Here is a 15,477-nt window from a genome sequence, read left to right as displayed (position 1 = left end):
GGCGCGGTTATAGCTCAACCAAGGCAGCACAAGCACCCGGAGAGTCGTAATTGGTCCGGATGCTCGGCATGCAAGACCTTTCGAGCAAGTGCACCCAGTGTGCTACCTCGTATGGAGATTTGCTGATTAGGGGCTTCAGCATCCAATTAGTCCCCGACCTCGAGAACAAAACTAGGGCGTTGGTCTAGTGCGTGCCGTCTTTAGCCGAAGTTGCTCAGGTACCTGAATCTCATGATCTCACGGCGGAGGCTGGTGCAAAAGACCTATTTCCCACCAATGGTTCATCGTGAAGTTGATCGCTTGTCGTGGTTTCCACTGAGCTGCCGTATGTAGATAACATTGTCCAGTCAAGACAATGACGTCACAGCGCTGCGCACCTTCGCTTGCATCGAGCTTAACGGGTACAGGAGTACGCGAAGGAACTTGCCCCCCTTCTTGCAGCTGTGTACCGTAGGTCTCTAGAAGAGCGTAGCGTTCCAAAGGATTGGAAAAGGGCACAGGTCATCCCAGTTTTCAAGAAGGGATGTCGAACACATGTGCAGAACTATAGACCTATGTCTCTAACGTCGATCAGTTTTAGAAATTTGGAAGACTTCTTATGTTCGAGTATAATGATTTTCTGGAGACTAGAAATCAACTCTATAGGAATGAGCATGGGTTTCGAAAAAGACGATCGTGTGAAACCCATCTCGCGCGATTCGTCCACGAGACTCAGAGGGCCATAGACACAGGTTCCCAGGTAGATTCCGTGTTTCTTGACTTCCGCGAGGCGTTCGATACAGTTCCCCACGGTCGTTTAATGAACAAAGTAAGAGCATATGGACTAGCAGACCAATTGTGTGATTGGATTGAAGAGTTCCTAGATAACAGAACGCAGCATGCCATCCTCAGTGGAGAGAAGTCCTCTAAAGTAAGAGTGATTTCAGGTGTGCCGCAGGGGAGTGTCGTAGGACCGTTGCTATTCACAATATACATAAATGACCTTGTGGATAACATCGGAAGTTCACTGACCCTGTTTGCAGATGATGCTGTGGTATATCGAAAGGTTGTAACAATGGAAAATTGTACTGAAATGCAGGAGGATCTGCAGCGAATTGACGCATGGTGCAGGGAATGACAATTGAATCTCAATGTAGACAAGTGTAATGTGCTGCGAATACATAGAAAGAAAGATCCTTTATCATTTAGCTACAATATAGCAAGTCAGCAACTGGAAGCAGTTAATTCCGTAAATTATCTGGAATGATCATATAAAGTTGATCGTCGGTAAAGCAGATGCCAGCCTGAGATTCATTGGAAGACTCCTAAGGAAATGCAATCCGAAAACAAAGGAAGCAGGTTACAGTACGCTTGTTCGCCCACTGCTTGAATACTGCTCACCAGTGTGGGATCCGTACCAGATAGGGTTGATAGAAGAGATAGAGAAGATATAATGGAGAACAGCGCGCTTGGTTACAGGATCATTTAGTAATCGTTAAAGCGTTACGGAGATGATAGATAAACTCCAGTGGAAGACTCTGCAGTGGAGACACTCAGTAGCTCGGTACGGGCTTTTGTTGAAGTATCGAGAATAAACCTTCACCGAGGAGTCAAGCAGTATATTGCTCCCTCCTACGTATATCTCGCGAGAAGACCATGAGGATAAAATCAGATTAGAGCCCACACAGATGCATACCGACAATCCTTCTTGCCACGAACAATACGAGACTGGAACAGAAGGGAGAACCCATAGAGGTACTCAAGGTACCCTCCGCCACACACCGTCAGGTGGCTTGCGGAGTATGGATGTAGATGTAGGTGTTCGCTTGCTGCTATTCGCGATAATAATATCTCAGACTCAGAGATTATGTATGCACACCACTGCAGAGCCATTAGCTAACTTTCCAATGAAATGTTAACTTCCAACTTTCACCAGTCACGTCATTATCCCATCAGTGTGCACCCCAGTTGCCGTCCCGACTGGCCCCCCTGCAGTTCTGTTTTGGCCCGTTGAATATGACTATGATGGCGATTGCTCCTTACACTAAAGATGCTTATGGACTTGGAACCAGTGCCCTCTTTTCCCTGCTCGCCTATGGATGAAACTTCTCCCACGACAATGCCGGTAGAGCAGCCGTCTTGCCTGTGTGGGCAATCTTCCGTCATTCTGGCGGGGTCAGATGTGTCAGTGTCGCCAACTTCGGTTACAGACCGACTCCTGGGGAATCTCATTCCCTCTCTGTTATTGCGACGGAGGTTGTGGCAGAAACCTAGCCATTTACGGTTCTATGTGGCTTTTACAGGGGGGACGGCTGTACTACTCCCGCCAGCAGACCTACGTGGAGGCAAATGAGCGGGCGGAGGTTTTGTGGCACAATAGTGCGGCAAAGGTCACGGACGGCGCTCGCGGAACATAGTGTAGTGGTAACTTCTGCCACTGAATGTAACAGCAACACCTTTTGTAGTGGGAAGAGGTAGAAGGCACCGTATGAAGACTCGTCCAAACGTTCCAAGTGATTTATTGCTTCCAACTACAGTGCCTCCATTCCTCTCGATCTGCATCACTGGGTCCTCCAATGCTGAGGACTCCACTCCACTGTCTGTAAAGCGGCTTTGCACGAAATGGCTGCCTCAACAACTCGTGCACGCACTGCTGTGTGTCGGCCTTGTACGCCAAGGGAATTGTGGCGTCATAAGGATGCCGGCAGTTGACTCAGCGGTCTGCGTCCCTGCCGACTCAGCGCCGCTCGGTGTGAACCACAGGTGGCCAGCTGCGTGATTCTCACCAGCATGTCTAAGATCATGGAGACAGCAAGCACCCGTGATCCGGAGTCTCAATCTGTGACGCTCGCCTTGGGATGCCTCCGGCATGTGCTGGATGGCAGGACGATTGCCCGTGGTAGCCAGCTGTGGGGTGGCCCATTGCTGGCTGGCTACTGACCCTGCGTTGGCCTCAGAGGGTCGAACCAGTGAGCTGCCTTTGACTGGAACGCTGGCGCCCCATCTGCTGCTGTGTGTAGCTGGTGGTGTGACATGCCCTGCCGTCCAGGAGAGCAGCCACACTTGAATGAATCTCGTTAGAAACCCGCACCTATCTATATGTGGCTGTGTGCCTCTATTTTGCCACATGCATCACGTACTCATAACACACTAGGTTCGCCAGTGGGCGCCAGCTGCCTGTAATTTGCGATATACAAAACCGCTATGAATACTCTTTCAACAATTTGATGGCCTTGCAGCCTCTATTCTACTTCGCAACTGTTGTTATGTGTAACTCACTGCAATCTGGCCTACACCTGGCTGTAACTTGTACTCAGAATATTGTACAAAACTAACTTTCCCTATCCTAAACGGTGGTATCACTATAATAGTGTGAGCAGAGTCGCGGACCTTGTTGTATACTTGCCAATGGCAACAGGCCAGTTTTTACACTGACGTTCATCAATGCTGACCTTGTCTTTGAATCTCTCCGAGCTCTGTACCTGACACACTAAAAGAAAATGACATTTTTGAAACAATCTGACAACTTGGAAAGATTAAAAAATGAGTTTAAGCTGTGTTCTAAAACTGGGCCCGGGGAATGAGATGTCGTGCATAACATTGCTGAAGTCTCTGGGAAAACGTGGCGCAGGCTCAACACTATGGGCAAGAAATATGTGGGCTTTCATGCCATCAATGTGACGGATTACTTAGAAGTTCCCCGATGCCACAATTGTGGCGACCTAGACCATATTCACCAGCTCTGTGAACAGAAGCTCACTTGCTCCAGGTGTGGGGCTGAAGACTACGTAAGGAAAAACAACAACAGAACTGGGATATGCATCACCTGCACACGAAGAGGGAATCAAACCTGCAACACCACTGGAAGAAACTGTCCTACCTACAGGATGTTACAGCAAAGGCTCATTGCTAGAACTCATTATGGCTGAGGCTACACCCAAACACAGAATGCCTAAGAGAAAGACCCTGAGAAAAAGGTTGAGGGATGTCATGAGAGCCAGCAGACTTAGGGCATTTGTGCAAAACCTGTCACAAACTCAAAAAGTGGTAATGAAGGATTTATTTACACAAACAGACTCATGTGGTCTGAACGATGCTCCCTCTCCTCCAAATTGCGGACTATGGTGAACTGAAGATCATGAACGACCGAAAGAGCATCCTGTGGTATGGAGTCTTCTGGTGACAAGGCACAGTGAAATGGTTACTAAAGAGTGCATGCAGATTAATGTTGTGAGTAGCACAAGTTCGCAAATAGATTCACCTTCCCAGAGAGGTTTTGGGTGTGGACCCTATTAGGGTATACCCAAACCTGGAACACGCTGTGCAATTAGAATGCCTGGAGGAATTGGCTGAGGCATGTGGTGCATGTCAGCCACGAGTATGGTAGAGATGTCACCTTCTCGGTAATGGAGGCTGTGCATAGGATACAGCTCAAGACGATGAATCTCCCCACTGACTTTGTGGGCCCTGCGAGACTTAGTCAAAAAGGTGTTCGTAAGACGAAACGAAAAAATTTGATTTAGACGAGTTATACAACCAATCTATTATTTCAGAAAGGAGAATAGCGCATGATTGGAGGACGAATTGGCCAGAATCTCACATACGAACATATTTTCCATGAACACGTTAAACATAGGACAAACAAATGCTTACAACAGTAAACCAGTAATGCAAGAACTTCAAAGGGTGGTGGAGGAGAGGAATCTGGACGTGCTCTGTCTGCAAGAGCCGTACTCCCAAACTGGGTAGATATCCTTCACGGAAGCAAACTGGCAAGTAATCCTTAGTGAAGCTTAACCAAGAGCTGCAGTCATAGTCACAAATAGGGCGCTGAGAGCTATAGTTCTCGCACAGCTCTCTCATGACCACTGCAGCGTCATGGAACTATAGTCGTCTGTTGCAGTGCTCTAGCTCATCAATATGTACTTTCAGTACGGCAGAGGAATTGATGAATACCTAGAAAAACTAACTCAGGTGGCCACAGCGTTACGAAGGTGCAGATTTGTTACGACATCAGACTTAAACACGAAATCTCCCCTATGGTTCACTGGCACTCGAGATGATCTATCATGGCGCTCCAATTAACGGTTGTCAATGAACAAGAGAGCCCCCCTACCTGGTGACAGGAGTGAGGGCACAAATATTGACTTTACTTTAGTGACGTCTAACCTTCTAACCAAGGTAAAATATTGGACTGTCTGGGACCAGATTACTACTAGCGACCATAATCTAATAACCTTCTCATCGGGAGATAGGGACTGCCATTGCGGCATGAGGTTGGAAGTACAAATTAATTACCACAAGACTAATTGGGACCGCTTAGCGAGGGAGTGTGACGTACCGACATTGTAGAAATAGATGAGAACGTAGAGAAGTACGTTGAGGAACATGTGGAAGCAGTTATCAGGACGGTGAAGACTGCTGTACCAACATGGAGGAGAGCCACTGCGGCTTCTCCATCACCATGGTCAGTCAAACTGGGACAGATGCTCCCGTCTGCAAGGAGGGCGTGTAGGTACTATCAGCGAAGTGTGGTCTGGGAAGAAAATCAATGTTGGATAAATGTTTACAGGGAAGCAATAGAACAATTTCAACAAGAGCTAAGGGCAGTCAGGTTGAAGAGCTGGGAAAAATACGTCCAAAGCCAACTGGCCTCTGACCCATGGGGTATCCTGTACAAGCTATTACGGGAAAAGATAAGATCGTCAGTGGTGTTGTCCACCGTCATGGATGAGGGCCGGATGACGGAAACTTTGTGGGAGACTGCCGAGGTCCTCCTCTGGGTCCTGTTGCCTGATGACAGAAAAGAGGAAGAGAATAGAAGGGCAAGGCTCCTGGCCCAGACGGCATTACAGCAGAGGTGGTGCAATTCCTGGCCCCCCAGCTGGTGGTGCCTCTCACTAACTTATAAAATGATTGCCTAAGGCTCAGGAAATTTTCCTCCATCTGGGAAAAGGCAAATGTTGTAATAATTAAGAAAGGTCCCGATAAAGACCCAAAAGTAGCTAAATCATACAGGCCCATCTGCTTACTGGACCTGCTGGGGAAATTTCTTGAGAGACTGCTGGCAGAGAGACTGACATCACACCGAGTGCTGTGTGGGTTTAGTGACCGGCAATTCGGCTTCCGGTTGGGGCGATCGGCGTCTGACGCAATCGCCCTGGCTGCGGAGGTCTGTGACTCAACCCCACACAAGTCCATTGTCGGTATCATGGTGGACGTCAGTGGTGCCTTTGACAGCTTGCGGTGGCCTTCGCTCTTCTCCTGCTTGCGGGAGGAGGAGTGTCCAGAGCAGCTATGTGGCTGTCTTAGGAGCTGTTGTGAAGACAGGGAGGTATGGCTATCGTCCCCTAGCGGGATAATCAATGAAAAGATAACAAAGTGGTGTCCACAGGGCTCTCTACTGGGGCCGCTCTTTTGGGACATTAATATGGAACCCCCTTTTGGACAACCTGGAGAACAGTAATGATGCACTATAGGTCATAGCCTACGCAGACGATCTCCTCCTGCTGGTTGGCGGTCGTAGCCGCGAAGACTTAAAGCCGAAAGTCGAAAGGGCCATATCGATCTTGACCACATGGTGCCTTAGAGCAAATATGATGGTAGCACCTAGCAAGTCCACGTACTTGCTATTGACAGGAGAATTTGCAAGAAACCCAACAGTCAGAATAGACTGCTCAACAGTACTTCGGAGCCACGAGGTCTGATATCTAGGTGTAGTCGTCGACGATAGGTGGAACAATACATCACATATTGACACTGTAACACAAAGATCCCTGGAAACACTTAATAACTTAACTGGGGTTGGACACAAACGTTTCCACCTGCCACCACACCTAATAAAATTATATCATAGTAGTATCCTAACTCTGATTGTAGGATATGGGTCAGGAGTTTGGGCACGCAGGCTCACGAGGGTCATGCCTGCCATGGCTGTAAGAAGAGTGCAGCAAAATATGCCCCATCGCTCGCTAAGGGCATACAGAACAACTCCCGGGGGTGCACTAGTATTAATGGGACACTGTCCTATTGATGTAAGGAATAGAGAACAGGCAGCCTGGTACTGGGTGGAAAAAGAAAAAAATGGAAACAAACAGTTTGAAATAATAGGGCTTTACGTAGGGGATAGGTCTGGAATTAAAAGAATGGGAGAGGAATTATGGCAGGAACAGTGGGATAGTGATGAACCATGGCGAAAGACACATGAGTTGCTGCCAAACATCAAGTAATCTATGGCTTAGATACTTAAACCAACAAGAGGACTGCTGCACTTTCTTACTGCACATGGACCTTACCCGGCATACCTAAGCCGGTTTGGGAAGCGGGCTACACCAGCGTGTGACTGTGGTGCCGTACAGGACACCCCAGACCATGTGGTGTATGAGTGCCACCTCTTCGACGATGTTGCCGCACAACTTAGACAACAACTTTCCAATCACGACATGCATCACCTGCTCAGGCAAGAGGACACCTTTCACATTCCAAACAAACTTTCAAACGAAATATCAATTAAAGTTTTAAAAGAATTTCAAAGGAACTATGGGTACTAAATAAAACATAATTTAGACTTCGCGCACTTGTCGTGTTCCGCCGGCGCGTGGACTTGGCCAGCCGCTTCGCGGCTGGGATCCGCTACGTCTCGGATTAGGGGAAGGGTGTACATTCTAACCGATTATGACACACACCAATAATGACAGTAGAAATATGGTTTACATTTAGGATAGGATAGGATAATCCGCTAGGATAGAACTAAAGCGATTCCAACATCTTTTGCCAGCCCGGTGCCAGGGACATGCCCACTGGGATTAGCTTGGTGGAAACGGCCGACAACGTAGGTTTCTATCATGCTGGCACACACGTAACGCTGCAGGTAGTGTAGGTTAGATTAAGTATAGATAAAGTAGCATATAAATAAAAACAGCGATAGTGAACTAATCTCAAGTAACTCAGTAATCAAAGAAACGTGTAGCAAAAGATAGTAGCAAAACTAGCAATGTCCATAGTGAAAAGTACGGGGTGCATTCAAGTTCTAAGGCCTCTGATTTTTTTTCTCCCGACTGGAAAGAGATAGAAACATGCACATTGTTTTAAAATGAGGCCGCATTCATTATCAATACGTCCCAGAGATGGCGGCACCGTACGGGAGATGGGATTTTACCGCCAGTGGCGAGAATGAGAACTGTTTTAATACTTAAAATGGCAACGTTTTCCTTAGTTGAACAGCGTGCAATCATTCGTTTTCTGAATTTGCGTGGTGTGAAACCAATTGAAATTCATCGACAGTTGAAGGAGACATGTGGTGATGGAGTTATGGATGTGTCGAAAGTGCGTTCATGGGTGCGACAGTTTAATGAAGGCAGAACATCGTGTGACAACAAACCGGAACAACCTCGGGCTCACACAAGCCGGTCTGACGACATGATCGAGAAAGTGGAGAGAATTGTTTTGGGGGATCGCCGAATGACGGTTGAACAGATCGCCTCCAGAGTTGGCATTTCTGTGAGTTCTGTGCACGCAATCCTGCACGACGACCTGAAAATGCGAAAAGTGTCATCCAGGTGGGTGCCACGAATGCTGACGGACGACCACAAGGCTGCCCGTGTGGCATGTTGCCAAGCAATGTTGACACGCAACGACAGCATGAATGGGACTTTCTTTTCGTCGGTTGTGACAATGGATGAGACGTGGATGCCATTTTTCAATCCAGAAACAAAGCGCCAGTCAGCTCAGTGGAAGCACACAGATTCACCGCCACCAAAAAAATTTCGGGTAACTGCCAGTGCTGAAAAAATGATGGTGTCCATGTTCTGGGACAGCGAGGGCGTAATCCTTACCCATTGCGTTCGAAAGGGCACTACGGTAACAGGTGCATCCTACGAAAATGTTTTGAAGAACAAATTCCTTCCTGCACTGCAACAAAACCGTCCGGGAAGGTCTGCGTGTGTGCTGTTTCACCAAGACAACGCACCCGCACATCGAGTTAACGTTACGCAACAGTTTCTTCGTGATAACAACTTTGAAGTGATTCCTCATGCTCCCTATTCACCTGACCTGGCTCCTAGTGACTTTTGGCTTTTTCCAACAATGGAAGACACTCTCCGTGGCCGCACATTTACCAGCCGTGCTGCTATTGCCTCAGCGATTTTCCAGTGGTCAAAACAGACTCCTAAAGAAGCCTTCGCCGCTGCCATGGAATCAAGGCGTCAGCGTTCTGAAAAATGTGTACGTCTGCAGGGCGATTACGTCGAGAAGTAACCCCAGTTTCATCGATTTCTGGTGAGTAGTTAATTAGAAAAAAATCGGAGGCCTTAGAACTTGAATGCACTTCATAGTAGAAGTACTAACACACCTGTAGCAATAAAAAATTAAGCTGCAGTATTTGTAACACAAATATAAATTAGGCCCCACTAATGTATTTAGGTAGTGGGTTAAATATATAACACGTAGTTTTCTGAATAAAAGATTTTTAAAAAAAAAAAAAAAAAGCTCTGCATGCTAGTCGTTCAGTCATTCTCGGTGGGGGGCAGCTTTGCGCCATAGTCGTGTCCATCGCTAAGTGACAGACTTTCTCGACCCTCACTAATTGTCTGCATGTCAAGTTTTCTTTCTTCTTCCAGGATCCAGCCCCCTGCTTTTCGTAGTCGTGCCAGCACCGGATAAAGCAGTTACATTTGTGTTAAAAATGGGTTCAAATGGCTCTGAGCACTATGTGACTTAACTTCTGAGGTCATCAGTCCCCTAGAACTTAGAACTACTTAAACCTAACTAACCTAAGGACATCACACACATTCATGCCCGAGGCAGGATTCGAACGTGCGACTGTAGCGGTCGCGTGGTGCCAGACTGTAGCGCCTAGAACCGCTGGGCCACCCCGGCCGGCTACATTTGTGTCATCATGATGGTTGCGCAGCACTGTCAGGCCGAGCGGATGCGATAAGTGTAATGTAATGTAAGATTCATTTATTCATAGCTTCTTAATTTACTGCAGTAAATTTGCTTACGAGTGTTAAAGACTATGTTATTTGTAACGACGTATTTCCTTATATTTGCATTATCCTGCTATTAATTTGCACCTGAATTGATAGCCGTACAGAGCAGTGTTCTCTGGTAGTCTCTCGTCGTTACCATTTTGTAAGGTCAAACGACTGAAGTTAGAAGAGATTAGAGGATCTTCAAGAACTTTACGTTGTGCGAGTTGTATTAAAAAGTCAGACGAAATGCATTTCAGCTCTTTCCGATTTTCTGAGCACGACAGTATGAGGTGCAAGAACCAAGGGGAATGGAAGACATAGAGAGTAGTAGTGAAATTAAAAATGGCATATGGTACGGATTCTACTTTTTCCACTACTGTTCAACTAGACAGTTTAAGAAGAAATCACTGAAATAAAAGAAAGATTCAGAAGTAGAACTAAAATTGAGAGAAAAAGGATATTGGGAAGCAACAGCTGATGATACTTGCTATCTCTACTGAAATTTGGAAAGAAGTGCGGAATTTGTTTACGGAAATAAAGAGTCAAATTTGCACAGGATACGGAATGATATTAAACTATTTAAATTCAAAAACGGAATAAAAGAATTCTGGAACGTTGGAAACAAAAAACACATGAAGAAGTTACGATTATGTAAGAAGCAGATAGCACAAGCGAAAAGAAATTGTCTCTAAAAGAACTTTACTATTTTGATGTGTAGGCCTTCAGGTGAGGAAGAAGTCTCTGAAATCGTATTTCTGGAGCACAGCTTTGCATGGAAGTGAATCATTGGCTGTAGAAATACCGGACAAGACCAGAACAGAAGAGTTTAAGATGCGCTGCTGGCGAAGTGCTCTAATTAGACCTGTAATGAGGAGTTTCTCCGCTGAATTGCCACGAAGTGGGATGTGTGGGAAACACAAGCTACATGAAGGTCGGGATGAACGAACTTGTGTCACGATAGCAGAAAATTGCTTTGATGTTACTAGAGAGAGTCTCACTGGGTAACTTCGAAAGGGAAGAAGGAAATTGAAATATATTCAAAAAATAATATAGTACGTTATATACAAGACAAAATTTTGAAAAACACAGTCCTCAGTCGGGAATACAATTAATTTGTAACCTAAGTTTCGGTGTCACAAGGGACACCTTCTTCGAACAAAATTAAAACTAAATGTTACAGCATAACGTACCAAAAAATTAGAAAGCTGCGGTCATACCTGACAGTGTCAGATAGAATTAAAATAAAATGCAACAGAGGTGCAAGCCAATAGGGCCTGCCATGTTAAAAACCTTATACACAAGGGTTACTCTGAGATGAAGACTTATGTCCGAGTGCATCAGTCTCGATTAACAGTTAACCGCGGTTAAGTCGATATATAATCCTGTTCAACGCAAAATTCTGGTGCACCAACATCGATCTAACGAGGGAATCGACCGCGGTTATATTTAACCGGGGCTCATTCCCGGTTTTCTCGACATAACCGCGGTTTTAGAAGCCTGCGCTATTAAGATGGCAGCGCCTTTTGATGAGATGAATGGCATTGAGGAAGAATTGTTATACCTTGCCCATTTCAATCGTGGCCGAAACCGTATTGGAGTGATTGCGGAAACGGGAAACCCTTTTCAAGATTATGGAGACAGGAAGTTTGAAGAGAGATTTCGTCTGTCAGAAGAAACAGAGTGGTTGTTATTAAACCAAATTAATGATAGGTTATAATTTCCTACTGATCGAAATAACCCTATTTCGTCGATGAACAGACTTTTGATCACTTTAACGACATATGCAACAGGTGCATTCAACATTCTTGTTGGGGACAACAGTAATATAAAACTTCCTGGCAGATTAAATCTGTATGCCCGACCGAGACTCGAACTCGGGACCTCTGCTTTCGCGGGCAAAAGCTCTACCATCTGAGCTACCGAAGCACGACTCACGCTAGGTCTCACAGCTTTACTTCTGCCAGTATCTCGTCTCCTACCTTCCAAACTTTACAGAAGTAAAGCTGTGAGACCGGGCGTGAGTCGTGCATCGGTAGCTCAGTTGGTAGAGCACTTTCCCGCGAAAGGCAAAGGTCCCGAGTTCGAGTCTCGGTTGGGCGCACAGTTTTAATCTGTCAGGAAGTTTCATATCAGCGCACACTCCGCTGCAGAGTGAAAATCTCATTCTGGAAACATCCCCCAGGCTGTGGCTAAGCCATGTCTCCGCAGTATCCTTTCTTTCAGGAGTGCTAGTTCTGCTAGGTTCGCAGGACAGCTTCTGTAAAGTTTGGAAGGTAGGAGACGAGATACTGGCAGAAGTAAAGCTGTGAGACCGGGCGTGAGTCGTGCTTCGGTAGCTCAGTTGGTAGAGCACTTTCCCGCGAAAGGCAAAGGTCCCGATTTCGAGTCTCGGTTGGGCACACAGTTTTAATCTGTCAGGAAGTTTCATATCAGCGCACACTCCGCTACAGAGTGAAAATCTCATTCTGGAAACATCCCCCGGGCTGTGGCTAAGCCATGTCTCCGCAGTATCCTTTCTTTCAGGAGTGCTAGTTCTGCTAGGTTCGCAGGAGAGCTTCTGCAAAGTTTGGAAGGTAGGAGACGAGATACTGGCAGAAGTAATGCTGTGAGAGCGGGCGTGAGTCGTGCTTCGGTAGCTCAGATGGTAGAGCACCTGCCCGCGAAAGGCAAAGGTCCCGAATTCGAGTCTCGGTCGGGCACACAGTTTTAACCTGCCAGGAAGTTTCATATTAGCACACACTCCGCTGCAGAGTGAAAATCTCATTCTGGAAACAGTAATATACATCGCACAACAGCACGACGAAGCATCAATGATGTATCAGACTTCATAGGATCAATTTCTCCTCGCTTTACAGAAGTGCGCTCTGTGATGCATGGTTTTAGTCAAATGGACCGATTTTCTGGTGTTCTTGGTACATTGGATTATACCCATATAAGAATTCAATCTCCTGGAGGACATAATGCGGAACTTTTGCTCAATAGGAAATCATATTTTTCCTTTAACTGTCAAACCATTAGTGATCACAATTTGTTAATAAGAGATATTGTCGCTCGATGGCCGGGCTCTATGCACGGCAGCAGTAATAGGTACCGAGGTACTTATACGCACTTCTGCTTGTCGACGGAAAACACAGCAAAGAGAGAACGTGATAAGGACGTAACTCACCAGCGATTATCTCTGCAGTTTCGTGTTTACTAACATCTTTGCGTCGCCAGGGCACGTTCCATTGCAATGTACAGAGTGCACCGCGGCCAAATGCACGGTTGGCTGACGACGGTTTGCTAACCAGCGATTAATGTTGGTACACTGCAGGAACATTTTAAACACGATTTACTTTTAACCATGATTGCGGGACTTTGGTTATCATGCTTTCCGACCGTGGTTGGTGCATTCGGCCACTAGGCATAACAGAGGAAATCGTGTGAGGATAACAAAACCAGCCAAAGATTGTGATGTCACTCCCACTTTCCTAAAAGAAGGAAAAATTGCAACTCAATGACAGTAACATCATTAAAAATGAACTTAGATGAGCAGAGTATCGATCATTGCACTACTGACGAATTATTGGTGTTACCTAGATTGCACCCTGTGAATGTGGGTCGGCTACAGCCTTGTTCGACACTAAAATGAAGCAGTTGAATGGGGGCTTTTTGTAACATGGGAGAATTCGGGTTGCGAGGTTGGTGCTGAATCGATTCTCCGTATTTCGCTATGCTTCCTTTTTGCAAAGAGTGCATTACTTGAACTCTGAATGCATGAATCCCTTTAACTGTACGTCCGTGCCTCTTCCGCTTTATACCATTAACAAAAGTTGCAGTAAATGTACGTACAGGTATAACGGTATATCATATCCGCTTTGTACCATTAATGCGAGCTAAAGTAACTTACGTACATGTTATTCTTAGTGATGATCGCGCTGTAGACTCTCAGTAACATCCAACAGGGTACAAAAAAAGAATGAAAGAAATCAAAGAAATGTCAAGGAACAAATTGAAAGAAATGAATCCACTTTAAAGCATTAAGTGACTTGCATCTGTAACTGCTCCATTTATTTGTCAAAGTCCGCACTGCGGTTGCCGGGGCTTTGAAATCGCTAAAGACAGCAGACTTCATAGAAGGCGGCTTCCATTGAGACCGGGCATCTGTTTATGTGCACAGTGAACCACCCTCCTACCAATCTCTCTCTCTCTCTCTCTCTCTCTCTCTCTCTGACTCTCTCTCTCCCTCCGGTTACATTTTGTGGAGGGCTATCCCGCTGAGGAGAGAGATCGCTTTCATCGTACCTGCCATTCAGCGCGCCCGCTAACGAGCACTGAGGTTTGAATTACAGGAACGGTCCGACGCAAGAAATTCCGTTGTGGGCGCTAACCCCTCCCCTCGTAGTGGAAACGCCGAGTTACTACCAGTCGACTGTAATCAACATCGGCCAGAGAGACAGAATTACTGACATGGCTACAGAAAAATCTGTTTTCAAATGTTATACGTTTCGCTTCAAATTTTTAGCTTTTCTTCATGCATCAGAAGGAAATATGAGCACCGTGAACATCAATACGACGTTTGACTTCCATGTGCTCATTATTGTATTCGTTGTTGCGTGGAACCGCACACTCTCCGAATGGCATCTTGAGAAATTTTTTTCTATGCCTGGAACGCAGTTCATGTAGAGTGCTGGTTGAGGCTGATCCCAGACATACTCGACGCGTGAGAAAAACAGGGAAATGGCAGGCCAGTCGAAGATACGCACATTACTAAAGATGTTTCTGGTGTGAACTGAAGCATGGAGTTTTTGCATTATCCTGCTGAAATACACAGTATGGTACTGTCGTTATGAATAGCAATACAATAGGGTTTGCCATTATTGTCACATATTGGCGAGCATTCACATCTATTCAGCAATTACCAAACCAGAGACTTGTAGCTGGTGGCTCTGTGTAAGTTATGGTCTTCGCAAAAATGTCGTGTTGCCACATCCAGGAGTTGAAGAGGTATGGGTCTAGAGAATCGTTGCTTCCTATGGCCTTTCGCAATGTCGTTTGACTCGATTTGGCCGCTACAAACAGAAGCGAGAGTCATCGTTGAGCATCCAGAATGCTTCTCAGTATCCCAGTTGACTGTGGCGCAGCACCATACAACTCTCTGTGTTGTCTGGTGTCAGTGGTAAACTACAAATGCCAGTATGAAATCTTAATACGGCTTCCAGTAACCTTTCCCGGCAGTTTGTGAAGACACTCTGCCTGTAACCGCTGCACTGAGATCAGTTTTTTTTTTCATTCATTGATTCGTCACATCCTTACAACCCTACGATCTTCTCGTGCAATTTTTACTCTCGAAACACGAGTACCCTGACTCTAATTTTTGCACCACTCTTTCTGCAGCGAACTATCTCTGCGAACAGTCTATATGTGTCAAGCCAATTGTTCGATCTCTCCCATAGTCCGATGGCGGTAAGTGTCACCCACGCACTCGGGATATGAGGTGCTGCTATCGCGATGTGAAAAGTTCCAGCAATTTTACACACAGCCAATA

Source organism: Schistocerca americana, chromosome 1, assembly GCF_021461395.2.
Source record: "Schistocerca americana isolate TAMUIC-IGC-003095 chromosome 1, iqSchAmer2.1, whole genome shotgun sequence".
Classification (NCBI taxonomy): domain Eukaryota; kingdom Metazoa; phylum Arthropoda; class Insecta; order Orthoptera; family Acrididae; genus Schistocerca; species Schistocerca americana.
Note: the sequence above shows the minus strand (reverse complement) of the source record.